The following is an 18,005-nucleotide window of genomic DNA, read 5'->3' on the forward strand; positions in this document are numbered from 1 at the left end:
GTGTTCAAACAGGGCCAGCAATTGGGGGGCCAGCAGCTCTCCATAGTGTAAATATACCTCCAGAGGAATACCATCCGGCCCTGAAGCCTTCCCCTTAGCCAATGAAGCCATTCCCTCCAAAATCTCATCTACCGTAAATGGAGCCTCAAGCGATGCCACCCCCTCCGCTGTCAATGTAGGAAACGATATTCCATCCAAGTAGCTCTCCATCTCCTCCATCCTATAATCAACTTTTGATGCATACAGCTGATCATAAAACTGCGTAAATTGCTCGAGAATCTCTCCCGGGGAGGTGTAGATCTCATCTCCAGGCCCCGCTATACCCATCACCGGGGGGGATCTAGAACTGTTCCGTACCATATGTGCCAGAATTTTACCCGATTGGTTGCCCAATTCAAAATGGGATTGTTTGCTAAAGAATAAGCTACGCGATGTCTTATCCCTCAGGATCTGTAGATACTGTCTACCCAAATCCAGCCATGCATTCCGGTTAGCTGGTGTGGGATCCTGAACAAATGCCCCTTCCGCCTGTGAACATTGATATGCTATGTCTTCCTCCTGCATGGCGGATGCTCGTTTTACATAGGATATGGAGGATCGGAGACACCCCCTTAAATAGGCCTTGAGGGTATCCCACACCAGTGACCGATTCTCCATCTGAGCATGCGCTTCTATAAATATTGCTAACTGTTCCGGTATGCGATCATTCTGTTGGATGAGCTGAAGCCAAAACGGGTGTATTTTACCCATCCCTCGTCTGCCTATCTGTGGCCTTTTTAATGTCAATAAGATCGGGCTATGATCCGAGATCCCCCTCGGTAAATGATCCACTGATTCTATCTCCTGGAAAACCGCATGTGATCCAAATATATAATCAATTCTGAACAGCGCGTTGTACTGCGAGGTGTGACATGTAAATTCTCTGATCCCTTCATGTGTCACCCTCCACAAGTCTATCCATCCCATTTCCTTTACCAGCAGGCTCAACTGAGTGGGACTACCAGGGCCTCTACTCCCATTCCCCTGCAGTCTATCCATACCTGGGTCAATAACCAAGTTGAGATCCCCCATCATGATCACTCGGACCCCCGGGTGTGCTGACACAAATCGGACGGCTTCCTGAATTATTGCCAATGAGGCTGGTGGAGGATTATACACCCCCAGGATCACATATGGGCAGTCATCTAGGACCGCATGTAAAAAAATGTACCGCCCCTCCGGGTCTACATTGGATTGTAGCAATTTCCAACGAAGCTCTGCGTGTACTAAGATGGCCACCCCTCTGGAGTACGAAGTGTGCGAAGCATGTCCCGCCCACTGTACCCAGGGCTTATTCAGATTCGACACAGTGTCCGGTGTCATGTGTGTTTCTTGTAGACACGTTATATGTGGACGCTGTCCCCGCACAGTAGCGAATATCATATGCCTCTTTTCAGGAGACCCCATTCCCCGGACATTCCAGGACATTAACCGTAATCCTGCCATTTCATACTGTTAACACACATTGGAGCACCATTCCCCTGGAGCCTATCCCCCAACCCCTGAGTAACAATTATCCCAGTCCCGTATACAGTACCCTCCATGACTTGTAGGTATGCAATATCAAAGCCGTGTTCTGCGGTAATGTGATTTGACTCAATATCCTTCATAACACCTTCAAAAACAAACATTGCTCAACAGGAGCTAACCTTTGTAGCCTATACTCTAGGGGGTAGTTTCTACGGCTAGCGTGCTTCTGCCGTAAATACACTATCTGTATAAGTGTAGCACATCCCCGAGCCAGCATCCCTAGGCACTTATAAAGACATTGTAATACCTGACGTATAATATCGGTCCCCCATACCTTCAATTTAGAACATATAAGGATGTCACTATGGGGCTTAAACTGCCCATCTTATAACATGGGCCTCATGCCCCCCATAACATGTTGCAGATAATATGGTACATCATCACATCATTATCTTGGAAGGATACTTCCAGCTGGAACGTCTGTACTATAAGCAATATGGGGTATCCATGAGTTCCATATGTCGGACACAACTTCCATCCTGTACAGCCACAGCACTCATCTTCGGGGAGATTGCCTATGCTTTCTCGTAATCCATTCTTCCACCTCAGTTGGATTCGTAAAGAATATGGCTCTGTCTCCATCCACAACCCGCAGTCTAGCCGGATATGCCATCGAATAAGGAATCTGCAGGTCCCGTAGTCGGCGTTTGATAGGGACATAAGACGCCCTCTGTCTCTGCAAATCAGGAGAAAAATCCGGATATATGGACACAGAAGCATTTCCAAAGCGGATCCCTCCGGCCTTCCGAGCTTCCAGCAGAACCGTATCCCGATCTTTGCAGTTCAGCATCCGAGCAAGCAGAGGTCTTGGGGGAGCACCCGGAGGTGGTAATCGTGCTGGGACCCTGTGCGCCCTTTCTACCGCATACGCCAGCGAGAATGATGCATCTGGGAAGGTCTCCTTCAGCCATTTCTCCACAAACTCTCCCGATCTCTGCTCCTCTGCCCTCTCCGGCAGCCTCACAATGTGGAAATTATTACGGCGCGATCTATTTTCCAGATCGTCGGCTTTCTGGCGCCACAAATCCACTTTACGGTGCAGATCTTGTATAGCCGCAGGCATATTAGCAGTGAGATCTTCCAAGGCCGAAATCCTGCCCTCCGTCTCCGTCACTCTTTCCCGCACATTCTGCAGGTCTAGCCTCAATAGGCCCACGTCCACTCTCACCTCATCTATCTTAGCCGTGAGTGTCGTACGTGTCTCGAGGATGGCTGTCAGCAGCTTATCCGATGCCTCCTGCAACGTGAGTCCCGCATCCTGTTCCGAGGGAGCTGATGTGGATGTCCCTGCCATTGCCGCGGCCTGCCCAGCAGAGCACCCGCCGGCGCCATCTTGGATCACCACGCGGGCATAGGATTTCAGTTTTTCCGCCTCGTCCATCGCTTTAGGCGGGCTCATCTTTTTTTTTGGAAGATGTCCTTCCCTTCCGACGTAGCTGGTAAGGAATTTTGGAAACTTTCACTGAGTACAGTACCGTCAGGAGGATATAATTTTTGGTAGGGGTGCCCTGAGGATTTTTTTTTTCCAGGGGTGCCTCGAGTGCGAAAAGATTGGCAAACTCTGTACTAGGCTACAGAATAACGCCGGCCTATGCAAGGATCCCGTCGTCGGTGTTGTGTAGCAGCTCAGTTTGTCGTGGGAACGGGGCCTAGGTGAGTACAATTATTTTTGGTTGGGGGCACTGTCTACAAGGGGGAGGTGGGGGGCTGTATGGCACTGTCTACATGGGGGCGTGGAAGATGTATGGCACTCTCTACAAGTAGGAGGTGGGGGATTATGGCACGATCCACATAGGGGGCTGTGTGTGGCAGCCGGAGGAGAGGGGCATTATACTGTGTGGAGGCCACTAAGCGGACATTATACTGTGTAGGGACACTACAGGGGACAATATGTGTGTGGCACTTAGGGGGCATAATAATGTGTGGGCACAATTAGAGGATAAAATACGGTGTCCTTGAAGGGGTTACAATAGATTATTAAATGTTATACTGCATGGCGGTCACTAAAGGGGCATTATACTGTGTGTGGGGCACTATATAGGGCATTATACTGTGGGAGGGCATTATACTTTTTTATGGGGCATTTTATCTATGATGAGGGTGCAGCGCCGAAAGGGGCGCCATCTATCCTAAGGCAGGCCCTGATTATATCTGTCATACACGAGACTGCAAGGCATTATTAGAGCTTGATCAGAAACTATGGCACATCCGGGAGCATTCTGAGTGTAGAACGGACAGAACCTGGACTGAACACTGACACATTTTAGTTAACAGGCCAAATCAGACTTCGGTTTTATTTCATAAACCGTAAGTCCGTGATGAAAGTTATCGCAGCATACTCTTTATACGTTTTTCATTCAAGAATGGCCCATAGAAGTCAATGGGTCTGCGTGAAAAACGGAGGCCAAATGGACGCTATCTGTTCCGTTCGAATTTTCACAGATGGTTGCCTGTAAACACTTCAGAAGTGAAATCAAGAACAGTGTGATCCTGAATACAAGGCTTCGTTTACATCTGCTTCGGGACTCCATTCATGGGTTCTGTTGGAGCTTTTCATCAGGGATACCCATGAACGGAACCCAAACTGAAACAAGCGGAAACCATAGATTTCCTTTTGCATCACCATTGATTTCGTCGTTAGTCAACGTTGTATAAGGGTTGTGTCATTTTGACGGAATGAATAATGCAGTCAACTATGGTATTGATTCCGTCAAAACCCTTTCACAACGGTGACAAACAGAAACCATTTGCACCGAATCCGTTATCATTGAAATGGTGATGCAAACGGAAACCTATGGGTCCCGTATGTTTCAGTTTGGATTCTATTCATGGGTTCCCCTGGTGAAAAGCTCCGATGGAACCCATGAACTGAGTCCCAACACAGATGTGAACAAACCCTAAAACATTGTCAGAAGCCAAAAATAAGCAATAGAAAATGGTGTTTCTGCAGTAATGTGACCATCCTGGAGGTGTTTTTAGTGGGTTGAGACAATTGAGGACATTCTTCAGTTTTATTTCACGAACATGAAAAACCTTCGGCACACTGATGCTATCCAGACAGAAAAAACTGACAAACTGAAGGCAATTGCAAAAAAACTAAAGCAAAATTGTCCGTTTTTCACTGACTGAACTCGGAGGAGTTTAACAACGTTCGTCTGAATAAGGCTTCGTTCATATCTGCATCGGGGTTTCGTTTATGGATTCCATCAGACCTTTCCATCAGGGGAACCCATGAACGGAAATCAAACTGAAACCATAGCTTTCCTTTGCCTTACCATTGATTTGAATGGTAAGGCTTTCGTTGCTAATGGTCTCCGCTTGTCTCTGTTACATAAGGTTTCCGTTTTTTTCCCACGGAATCAATAGCATAGTCGACTATGCTATTGATTCCGCCGAAAAAACTGAAACCTTACGGAATGGAGAAATACGGAAACCATTAGCATTGGAAATTAATGGTGATGCAAACGGAAAACTATGGTTTCAGTTTGATTTCCATTCATGGGTTCCCCTGACGGAAAGGTCTGACAGAACCCATGAACAGAACTGCGACGCAGTTGTGAACAAAGCCTATGCCATAACTAGTATATTAAATCAGGCTGGGAGGTTTATTACTGGACAGTATTACAAACCTATTGCAACTGATATGCAATTTCCTGAATGAAGCAATATTTGAAGACATCAGAAGTTGTACTGGTTATGACAAGAGGTCACAAAGTTCTTTTCACACCTTGAGCTTGCATGATTTAAGTCCACCCATTACTCTCTGTCATACAGGTATATGTGCCACAAATACAACTTGAATACTTGAATGTGTAGAAAACTATTTTAAAGAATGTAAACCGAATTAACCTTGGTGTAGCTTGTATGACTTGTATGACAGCTTGTATGACTTTTAGAAGATTAGAGCTCAAGTACTTTTTTTAGGATTATTTTTTCCCTCCATAGAATAACTTTTTAATAGCATTGTGATGATGAAAGTTTTCTACTAACACATTATTTGTTACCTTTTTTCCATTGCAGTCAGAGGCATAACTTGAAGCTCCTGGGTCCCTATGTAAAATCTGTATTAGATTCCCCCCAGCCATTATTTATCGTTCTGGTATCCTTCTATGTTGCATAGGGGAGATTGGGCCTAATGTATTAAAGCGAAAAGAGTGAGATGTGAACCCTCTGTTACTCATGATTTTGGCTTTGGATTAATCCAAAGAGTAGAGTCTAAGGGATTCCCAGGTTTTCACCCCTTAATCCCTATCTAAAAAAAACACGGATACCGATATGTGGCAACAAGGTAAGCAGAGTTCAGTGCAGGCGGAGTATGGTCCATATGGAGAGACTGGCAGAAGGTCAGGGCAGCCAGAGTTTTGTCAACACAGAGATTGGGAGAAGGTGAGTGTAGGTGACAGACAATAACCGTGTAAGTTGGTACAAAAAATGGTTGCGCCTACATATACCTCAATTATGAAAATAATATTGCACTGTATATATGTGCATTCTGTTTTACAAATGTTTGTGTTGTATGTACCATTAATAGACGCTGTACTTTTAAATCTTCAGCCATTATGTCTTGGCAGCACAGAGCATAAAGCCAGAGCATAAATAAATCCATAAAAAGAGCAGACTGTGAAGCACCTAGTTGTCCGCGGCTGGAGAGAGTCTGGGAGAGGACATCAGGGAGTAGAGACTGAAAGTGACAGATAAAATGGATCTACTGCCAGTACGGAGATAGAAGACTACCGCATGGTACTGGCATAATTGAAGAGCAGTGACGGAGAAAGGTCTGAGTCCGGATTGGGTTACGGTTAGATATTGACATTGGAGTCCTGCTGGGTGGTACACACCTGAATAGCTGAGCCTGAAGGTGGTCAGTGTGTACGTTGGGCTGTCAATGTACATAAACCCGAGTATGAACCCAGAAGATTGATCTGAACCGACTGCTGAAGTGACAAGCTCAGGAGGGATGGAGGCCCTGTATCTGAGAGAATGCTCCTGTATAGCAGCAGGTAGAGGAGTGGATCCCTTGTTTGAAGAGGAGCTGTGGCCAAGGAGGTGCACTTATATTGTTTGAATCCGTTAAGCCAGCGCCCAGGGCCAGCCTTAGCCTTTTTGGTGACTCGGGCAACAGTAAATGGTGGGGCCCTTGCGCTCTTCCCAAAAATTGGTGTGTCACTCCAGCCCATGAGATTTCTTTTAACTTACAAGTGATTCAGTAAAGACAATGTATGTCCTATTTTCTTCAGGCACCAGGAGGGCCCAGTGATTTCATCACAAGACACTTCCTGTCTGGGTCATGTCATGTGATCCACGTAGATGTAAGATGGTGCTGCTCTCACCTAGGGGTCCCAGTAGACCATTTCACACAATGATAGGCTTAGATACAGCACCTCAGCAGAGAGTATTTATTACACATGATAGGCTTAAATAAAGACTCCAGCAGACCGTATCACACGATAGGCTTAGATACAGGGCCCTCGCAGACAGTATCACAAATAATCGGCTAGAGACTTGCATCTGTAATTACAGTAAAGGATAACTCCACAAAGCATTGATTTACAGGGGATGAATACTTAGCACATCATCAGGTAGCATGACAGTCCCACTCTTGGTTAATTCACAGAGTTCTCCAAGATATGTTGTCACGATCTGTGGGTATGTGGACCCACTGGGCCGTACCGCCGTAGTCTATAGTTCAAGAAAGGGTACCTGTGGTGGTTCAGACAGTAGCGATGACTAGGCTCAGATGGGATCTTGGCAGCAGACACCAGGTGTGGTGGAACACAACAGACAGATCGGTGATACAACATGACTCCAACTCTTTAAGGTATAGGAACAAGGTAGAACGGGATACAGGATACAGGTAGCAGGTACGAGAACCCTGGGAACTGGAAGACACTAAGGGACCATTTGCAAAGACTAACACGGGTAACACAAACAACGCTCAGGGCCCTTCTTAGAGTCCAGGGTGATCATGGGAGCAATCAGCCAATCTAAAACATGTGTGTGCTCTGGCCCATTAAGTCGGGAATGAGCTCCAGCGCACACCCTAATGGTCACTGCAGGACAGGACAGCCGCATGTGCTGCCATCTCTGGGGAGGAAGACGTCTGCAGGATGATAGGATTCTGCGGTCTGCGACCGCGGACGTTACAGTATCCCCCTCTTACGCCCCCACTTCTTGGGGCCAGAACGAGAAGGGAACTTCTTAATGAGGCTAGGAGCCTTGACGTTCTCCTCTGGCTCCCAGGACCTCTCTTCTGGACCAAACCCCTTCCAATCCACCAACTAAAAGGCTTTTCCTCTTTTCCTCTTGAAGTCCAAGATCTCCTTGACCTCGAATACATCGGTAGAACCGCTGGGGGCAACTGCAGGGCTAAGGGTCTTAGAGTAGTGGTTCAGGACCACAGGCTTCAGAAGAGACACGTGAAAGGATTTTGGGATTCTGAGGGTAGCGGGCAGTCGAAGCTTATAAGAGACCGGGTTGATCCGCTGGAGGATCTCAAAGGGTCCGATGAACCTGGGAGCGAATTTGCACGACAGCACCCTCAGCCGGATATTCCTTGAGGACAGCCAGACCTTGTTACCTGGAAGAAACTGGGGAGGCTCTCTTCTCCTTGAGTCTGCCTTTCGCTTCATGCGGTCGACTGCCAGCAGAATAGAGGATCGAGTTTGCTGCCAGATCTGTAGGAAGTCCCTGAATGCAGAGTCAGCTGCAGGCACCTATTGGAAACAGGGAGAGGAATTTGTGGATGTTGGCCATAGACAATAAAGAACGGTGTCGAAACAGTGGACTCACTTGTGTGGTTGTTATAGGAGAACTCGGCCCAAGGAAGAAGCTGCACCCAGACATCATGCTGCCTGGAGATGAAGTTTTGTAGATAGTTCTCCATGAACTGCGCCCTCTAGTAGATGTCTCCACTCCTCCAGGGCCAATTCGATAGCCAGCAACTCCCGATCCACAATCGAGTAGTTGCGCTCTGCGGAAGAGAGAAGTTTAAAGTAATAGCCGCATACCACTGCTTTGCCCTTGGTACCTCTCTGGAACAGTAGTGCGCTAGCACCAATAGAGGAGGCGTCCACCTCCAACGAAAACTGTCGAGATACATCAGGATGATGGAGGGTAGAGGCTGATGTGAAGGCACTCTTTAGGCTATTAAATGCGGATTCCGCTTCTGGAGTCCACAGCTTGGGGGTCATGCCTTTTTTGGTGAGGATGGAGAAGGGAGCCGTCAGTGAGGAGAAGTTTGGGATGAACTGCCGGTAGAAATTGGCGAATCCCCGGAAACGCTGTATGGACCTTAAGCCTTGAGGATGTGGCCATTCCAGGACGGCCTTTACCTTCTCAGGATCCATCTTGAGGCCTTGATCCGAGATGATTTAGCCCAGGAAGGGTAGAGCATTTCTCTCACACATGCACTTCTCCAGCTTGGCCTACAGGCCGATTCTCCCTTAATCGCAGCAAAACTTGATGGACATGTCTCTGATGAGTTGTCAGGTCTGTAGAAAAAATTAAGATGTCATCGAGATAGACCACAAAACATACATAGAGGAGGTCACGGAAGATATCATTATCAAACTCTTGGAAGACCACGGGAGCGCTACACAGAGCGAAGGGCTGAGGACATCAGCAAACTGTGAATAGTGAGAAGGCAATCTTGCCAATGACTGAGACTGGGGAGGCTGGGCTGGACGGTTCTGCCCCAGGCAGCGGTTGAGGCACTTGGAACCCCACTGGAGAACCTCTCCAGAATTCCTGTCCAGAACTGGGACATGTAGTCGGAGCCAGGGCATGCCCAGCAGCACAGGGTTGACGACCTTGGACAGACGAAAAAACTAGATGAGCTCGGAATGAAGGGCTCCCACTTGGAGCTTCAGTGGTTTGGTCACAGCTACAATCGGGTCTAGCAGAGGCAGGCCATTCACCGAGCAAATGATCAAAGGCCTCTTAAGGGGGGTTGTGTGCAACTGAAGAAGATCCACCAGCACTTTCTGAATAAAGTTACTAGAATCCAGATAGGCAGAGATGCGATGCATCTTTTTGCCGGTAACTATGGTCACGGGGATGGACAATTTAGAAGAAAGTCCTTTCACCCAGGGTTGTCTCTCCCACCAACCCTAGGCTCTGGGGCTTTTGGGAGCACAGACGCACCAGATGGCCTCCGAGGCCGCAATACAGACAGAGTCCCGAGGTGCGTCTGCGTTGTCTCTCCTGGGTAGACAGCTTGAGATGGTCCATCTTCAAAGACTCCTTTGGAGGCACAGCTGATAAGGACAGCAGGGGTTGCTGAAATATTGGAGCCGGACTAGGGAGTCCTCCCCCCGACAAGCCTCTTGGAAACGTTCTCGGATCCTTATGTCAATCTGGGCAGCCAGAAGGATGAGGTCATCCAGGGTAGATTGCAGATCTCGGGCGGCAAGCTCGTCCTTAATCTTAGGGGACAGTCCCTGCCAGAATGTAGCAAGCAAGGCCTCATTGTTCCATAACAACTCTCCCACCAGGGTGCGGAAGTGAATGGCGTACTTGCCCACGGAAGTGTCTCCCTGGCGAATGTTCAGCAGGGAGGCAGCTGCCAACAAGACTCGTCCAGGCTGCTCAAACACAGTGCGAAATGTCCGTAGTTCCCAGATACAGCTCCTTGCATCTCCGTCATAGCGAGGTAGTGGCAGAAAAAAATCGGAGGTCAGCACTGCCAGGAGGTGTAGTCGGTGGGTTCGTACTGCCAGGAGGTGTAGTAGGAGGAACAGCAGAGGCAATAGAAGCAGGTGCTGGAGGAATTGTAGCTTGCATATCCAGCCGATGTGCAATAATTTTCAATGCCTGGAGGAGTTGGTCATGTCGAGACTGGAGGTCTAGCATATCGGCTTGCATCACTTGTGATGGTCTTGTGTTGACCAGCGGGCCTGAGCATACTGTCATGATCTGTGGGTATGTGGACACACTGGACCGTACCGCTGTAGCGGTATAGCAGCTGGTCAATACACAGTACCAAGTAAAGTCTATAGTTCAAGCAAGGGTACCTTCTTATAGTCCAGGGTGATCATGGGAGCAAGCAGCCAATCTAAAACATGTGCTCTGGCCCATTAAGGTCGAGAATGAGCTCGAGCACTCACAAGAGTGGTCACTGCAGGACAGGACGGCCGCATGTGGTGGCATCTCTGGGGAGGAAGACGTCTGCAGGATGATATGAGTCTGCGGTCTGCGACCGCGGACGTTACATATATCTTTCACAATCTATCAGATCCAGACAGTGGTGAAGCCCTCTTAAAAATTTCCTTGCCAGAGGGATCCTCAAGTACTAGTAGAGTATTTCAGAAATCCACAGCTGACAAGTGGGTACTTGGACTCAAGGTCTAGAATCATAAGGACATATTGTGGTCATTCATAGCAACAGGTCAGAATACACAAGGGGGAATTAATTACGATTGTCTTTTCTTACGCCAGTCTTAATAAACTGTAAAGTTGGAGAAAACTCTGACACATTTATTAAGAGGCAAAAGCCTCTTAATAAATGTGCTGCATCTTTTGTCCTGACAGTGCGCCACAATTGTAATTTATAAATTTGTAATTTGTGGCACAGCTACAATCGACTCTGTCAGAGGCAGTCCATTCACCGAGGCAACTACCACAGACATACGCCAAACATTCCCCCCCTTCGGCCCAAAAAAAAACATGCATTCATACTCACCTTAGCCTCCTATTCTCTCCCCTGGCTCCTTCATCCTTCTAGCGCCGCTCATACAAGGACCTGATGCCGAGCAGTGTTAGGCCCTTATATGCGACGCAGCACTTTAACGCCATCAGTGCGACGCTGCATACAATGTCCCGACACTGTGTGGCATCAAGTCCTTGTATGAGCGGCGCTGGAGTGATGAAGGAGCCAGAGGTGAGAAAAGGAGCGTAGAAGTGTGTATAATTTTGTATTTTTTTTATTTTTATTTCTTTAACTAACTGTCTAATAGAAGGGGTTGAGGGGCCCAGCAAGGGCTTTTACCTTGCTATGTCCCATAAAATAAAATCTACGCCAGCTGGGAGCTGGCCTAGATTTCTACTATAATTTAAGCCAGTTTTCTGGCATCCATAAAAGTAGCGTGGGTGGTGCAAAAATATCAAACTCCTACAGAGTTCAATTAGGGTCAGTATCAGGCAGAAGGCAGGACAGAGCAGTATGCAAACATACTCCAGGTTATTTGAGTTGAACGCAGGAATAAGGAAGAAATCAATAACCAAGCACACCCTCACAAACTAATAGTAGATAAAGCAAATTGTCCAGAGTAGTGGATGTCACCACGAATCACGACCCAAGCAAAACACTTCACTCAACTCTATTTGGAATCATTGATGGCAATGGCTGAAAATCTTTACTGTGTGTATATATAAACAGTTGTGTTCTCCAGAATTTAAATTTTCAGGCATTAAACAGAATGTACCGTATAACATTTTTACTCTTACTCTTTTTATAATCTGCTTTTATTTTCTGATTGTATTTTTTTTTTAGACTATTTTCTTTACGTGGATATGGGGCAGCCATCTTGCATGACTTGCTGTGTAGAGATTTGCTTTATATCATTGACATGGGAGAATATTTTGGGCATGCTCTGAGAGGTCCCTTTGCATCGCGTTATATGCGTCAGGAGGACTCTCGACTTATACCTCTGTTGGAAAGTTGCAACGTATCCCACTGTCTATGCATACAGTGGGATAAGTCGCTCGAACAGCCCTGACCCTCTTACAGAGCATCTGGGGACAACGGCCCCGATGAAGCTCCGGACGTCACTCTTTTCTGTCAGGAGCTTCCCCAGGACCGGAGTCCCTGGGCAGAGCGGTACCTGATACTCTGCCCAGACACTCTATTAAGGCTGTATATTGTTAATATGCATCTTTGTTAGGCCGAATTTAGATGAGAGTACATCTCGTCCATGTAATGGCCGTTAAAACAACGGCCGTCACGCGGACGCATGTTTTTAAATAGGGCCATTCACTCGGCCGTTGGAGGGTCCGATGAAAAAGAGAACCTGTCCTATTTTCGTCCATTTTCACGGATCCATTGATAGACTCAAGTCTATGGGGATCCGTGAAATCGGGACCCGCACGGGTGCAACTCGGACATGAAAAACTGATGTTTTTGGCATCCAAGTTTGCACTCATTCATCTGAATCTGGCCTTACTTTGTGAGATACATTATAAATATTATTGATATGGTTTGTTCTTTTTTTTAGGATCATATTTTTTGTTAGCAGCACTTGTATAACTTGTAGACCCCCCCCCTGTATATAGTTGCCCACATCCCCACAAATAGTCCCCCTGTATACAGTGGCCCACATCCCCACATATAGACACCCCTGTATACAGTGGCACACATCCACACATATAGACCCCCCCTGTAGATAATGCCACTCACAGTTTTATTAGAAAAAAATAAAAAACTTTACATACTCACATGATCCCGTTCCCGCGCCGTCCAGTGGCAATGCAGATCTGCTCTCTTCTGAGCAGGTCTACTGGAGCTGATCTCGTTCAAAAGCGCTGATTGGCAGGACAGAATGACTTGCCCCGTCAATCAGCGCCTTTCAAGCACAGAAGCGGAGCGCTGATGTCATCACACCGTTAGCGTAGTTGAAAGGCGCTGATTGGCGGTGCAAGTCATTTTGCCCCACCGATTAGCGTCATTGTAAGGCGCTGAATGGTCGGGCACAGAACATACCCGGCCATTCAGCGCTAATGCATGTATTTGTACCTGCGTGCTATAGACGTAGGTACAATTACTGCAAGAGGGGGTGGCTGTCGCTAGTGCCGGGGCCCTTTCCGGTGCTAGCGATACCTCCGGGCATGAGGGGGCACATGTCGCCCGGCCCAAACATGTTAGAGACTCGCTACAGCTGTAGCAGCCATAACGGTTGCTAGCTGCGCCACCGGACATATGGGGGGCGTGTCGGCTAGTGGAAAGGGGCCCCCTCAAGTGCGGGCCCCGTAGCAACCGCTGCGCTGGTTACACCACTGCACATAGCGTAATTGCTGCAGATTTTCCATCCAGATTTGGGGGTGGAAAATCTGCAGCGTATAACAGTAGCAGCAAAGTGAATGAGAGTTAACAAATCTCATCCACGGTCTGCAGAAAATGTCTGTGCAGAATTCACCTGCGGTGCAGATTTTTCATTCCACAGCATGGTAATTTGTGCTGCAAAATGATTTCGCATTAGTTGCCTGTTTTCCCATGGCAAATGTTGACCTTTTTGTTCTGCAGAATAGCTGCTTTTCCGCTACTTTTTGTATACACTTTAAAATAAAGACCACACTGAACTCCCCTTACGCTCCAACAGTTAGGTTATGTGCACACGAGATCGACAATTACGGCTGAAATTACGGAGCTGTTTTCAGGAGAAAAAAGCTCCTGCATTTCAGACGTAATTGCCCGTACTCACGTTTTGCGAGGCGTCAATTACTGGCGTAACGTGGAGCTGTTCTTCATTGGATTCAATGAAAACGGCTCAAATTACGTCCCAAGAAGTGTCCTGCACTTCTTTGCCGAGGCAGTAATTTTACGCGCCGTCTTTTGACAACGACGCGTAAAATTAAAGGTCGTCGGCACAGAATGTCGGCAAACCCATTGAAAGCAATGGGCAGATGTTTGCCGACGTATTGAAGCCATCTTTTCAGGCATAATTCGAGGCGTAAAACGCCTCGTTTACGCCTGAAAATAGGTCGTGTGAACCCAGCCTAAGGGCTCATCCACGCGTTGTGGAATTGCCGCGTTTTTTCCAGTCGGAATTTTGGACAGAAAAAACGCAGCAAAATACAGTATTAAACACTGAGAAAAAGGAGTCAGACACTATAAATATTGAAAAATAGAAAAATATCAATTATACTCATAAGACAATGAAGAAATGTAAAAACTACAGAGGATCTAAAAACAGAATCTGTATATGGACTACATTCATGGTAGCATTAGCACCACACTAGTTACAAAATTATGTGTACATACATACATAGTGCAAAATACATGATATTATGGGGTAGGCATTGCCAGAGCTAGAGGTACATACATATTTGCCACAAGAAACGTGTTGCATACCAAATAACCACCCTATGGATTCATAGAAGTAGATCATCAACATGTGGCAAAGGTATAGTCACAGACAAAAAGGGTGTAACCCAAGAAAAGTTATTGGAAAGCAACTAATCTAATGGACTAATATGTATCAAATGTCCGATGAAAAGTAAAGATAAATTGTCAGAAAAAATGCCTTACCCATAAATATGAAGTGTAGTCAACTTGCCCAAATAGCAAGGTAGCGCCCCGACACGCGTTTCGCCAATACAGCTTTCTCAAGGGGTGCAGATATTATGTTCAGACGAAGGCTTCCGGGCCGAAACGCGCGTCGGGGAGGACACCAGTCACGCCATTATGGGTAAGAGATATGCATCTATTGTTGTATTATGACACTGTATGGAGCTGTAGTCTCGTAATTGCATTACTTCTGGGTTTTTGTCCCAGCTACTTACATTGAGACATTTCTCAGCATACTCCTCACTACTGTATACATTACCCAGCGGTTTTTTAGTGCTCGATATTTGGCTGTTTGTACATTGATCATTATCAATACATAGTATCATGGCTGTGCCTTAGCCTATGTACACCGTGCCGCTTTCTACTTACTTATTTATTTCTGGTTGTCCCTTTTTTTCATGTGGTAATCATCTCTATGTTGTCATTTATGTCTGTTCATTTTAATTGATCCATTAAACTTTCATTGTTTTACTCAATGTTCTTGTGCTAGACTCCAATTTATAGGTTGTATTATTAGATATTATGTTCATGCCCGGTTTAAATAGTGGACAGAAGTGATCAGCTGGTGTGCTTACGATGAGTAAGGAGACCGGTCAACGGTGCATACGCGCGATTTTGCTGATAGCGCGAGAACACCGCCACCAGTCGTCACGACTCTACTGCGCATGCGCAGCTCCCAGGACGTGTCACTAGGGAAATGACACAGGCGCAGAGCGCACCTACTGACGACCGGTGAAAGGAGCCAGCATCTCACATCACTGCTCATGCGCAACCCCAGTGCAAGTCCATAGCGTAAGTACATCAAAGCGTGGAATAAAGATAATAATCTATGTAAAGTTGTTAATACGGCCATATTTAGAACAACTCCTGTAAGTCTGTGACAACAATAGTCAGTGAACACAAAGTGAATAAAAACAAAATGTTTCCACTATAAAAAAAAACACATATGGAGTGAAGAAATATAAATATAACAACGTGACTAAGTATACTTCTCACTCTCGTGGAAATAAAAATAAAAAGGGGAAAAAGTGTTACAGTATAATAATAGATGTATATAAATGTGTGACAGTGCAGTGTAAAACATTGAACCATCATTATAAAAAGTGAATAAGGCGAAGAATAAATCGCAAGAAAAACAAATAAAAACCAGTGGTAAGGTGCGTAAAAGCAAGAGAAAAAGAAAACACAATGAAAAGAAAATGTTATGACAGTGATAGATCAATAATAGACTAAATAGGAAATGGAAAATATATATAATCACAATCAATTACATCTCATAGACAGGTAGCAATCCTCTGTATCATTCGGTACATTTCACTTTATGATGTCTGGGGAAACTAGAGTTTTTTCTCATGTTCATTAGATGTTTGTTCACAAGATGTTCAGAGGTCCACAACGTCATATATACAAAAAGATCAGAATGTCATAATATCTAAAGTCCAAATCTGGGCATAAACAAAAACAGGGCATTAATAAAGGATTAAAAGAATAATACATAATAGTTAAAGAAAAGACAAGTTAAAAAAGCAGAGAAAATTTACAGGAAAGCAGCTTAGCTCAGTTTTTCATTGAGACCAGACGGGGTCATAGTACCAAGGACCATGATCCACCTATCAATCCCGCATCTACTTCTCTCCTACTGTGAAGCTTTCTCAAAATCAATTTACGTGAGAATAGATATAATAATAATAATAATAATCTTTATTTATATAGCGCCAACATATTACGCAGCACTTTACAATTTAGAGGGGACATGAAACAAACAATATCAGACATTACATAGTGACAAAGTTAATTTACAATTCAAACCTGGGGAGTGAGGACCCTGCTCGCAAGAGCTTACAATCTATGAGGACATAAGGGAGACACAAAGTGTAATAGTGTTTGTTCTGTACAATGGTCCGGCCATTTTTATACACATGCAGTGGTAACATAAAGCTGCATGAGCCGGTCACCAGCCAGTATCCGTGTATGACGGACATGAAGAGAAGGAGTGTGAGGAAATCTTATTCTGATGACTAATCTAAAAGGAGGGCCTTGGAAAGGAGTCAGATTAGGGAATGTTATAGGCCTGTCTAAATAGATGTATTTTCAGGGCACGTTTAAAACTATGGATATTGGGAATTAATCGGATTGTCTGGGGTAGCACATTCCAGAGGACGGGTGCAGCACGAGAGAAATCTTGGAGACGGGAGTGGGAGGTTCGGATTATGGAGGATTTTAATCTAAGGTCGTTGGCAGAACGTAGAGACCGAGTAGGGTGGTAGACAGAGATGAGGGAGGAGATGTAAGGAGGTGCAGCACTGTGGAAAGCTTTGTGGGTGAGAGTAATAAGTTTGAATTTTATTCGGAAGGGGATGGGCAACCAGTGCAGTGACTGGCACAGATTAGAGGCGTTGGTGTAGCGGTTGGTCATAAAGATAAGCCTGGCTGCTGCATTGAGGATAGATTGGAGAGGGGAGAGTTTAGTGAGGGGAAGACCGACTAGTAAAGAGTTACAGTAGACAAGACGAGAGTGAATCAGAACAACAATGAGAGTTTTGGCGGTTTCCTCCGTAAGAAAAGAGCGGATTCTGGAGATGTTTTTGAGGTGAAAATGACAGGAGCGTGAAAGTGATTGTATGTGAGGAGTAAAGGAAAGATCTGAGTCAAAAATAACCCAGAGACAGCGGGCGTGCTGCTTAGGAGTGATGGTAGTGCCACACACAGAGATGGAGACATCAGGTTTAGGGAGGTTAGTAGATGGTGGGAACACAAGGAGCTCAGTTTTAGAAAGATTCAGTTTCAGATAGAGAGAGGACATGATGTTACAGACAGCGGACAGATATAGATCCTTCGTTGCTGTGATAAAATCAAGAGTTATTCGGGTTGAAAGTGAGCCCCTTATTAAGTATGTAACGCTGTGTGTCAGAGAATACATGCGTAGATAAATTATTCTTAGGTTTTTTTCCCCTCTTGATATGTGGGTCTGGTCTTGCGTTTTGTCGCTTGTCTTTCCCTGTTTCTCCGTGGGTAAATTTGGATCCTGATTATTCTGGGCTAAGTCTCCGTCCCGTCTGTCTCTTGGACGCTCATCATTAGAGGCCAGAGAAGAGATCGGACCTGATCTAGAGTGTGACAATGAGCGTGATCATAATCGTCGCCATTTATACACTCT

The sequence above is a fragment of the Rhinoderma darwinii genome, chromosome 4, assembly GCF_050947455.1.
Source record: "Rhinoderma darwinii isolate aRhiDar2 chromosome 4, aRhiDar2.hap1, whole genome shotgun sequence".
Lineage (NCBI taxonomy): Eukaryota > Metazoa > Chordata > Amphibia > Anura > Rhinodermatidae > Rhinoderma > Rhinoderma darwinii.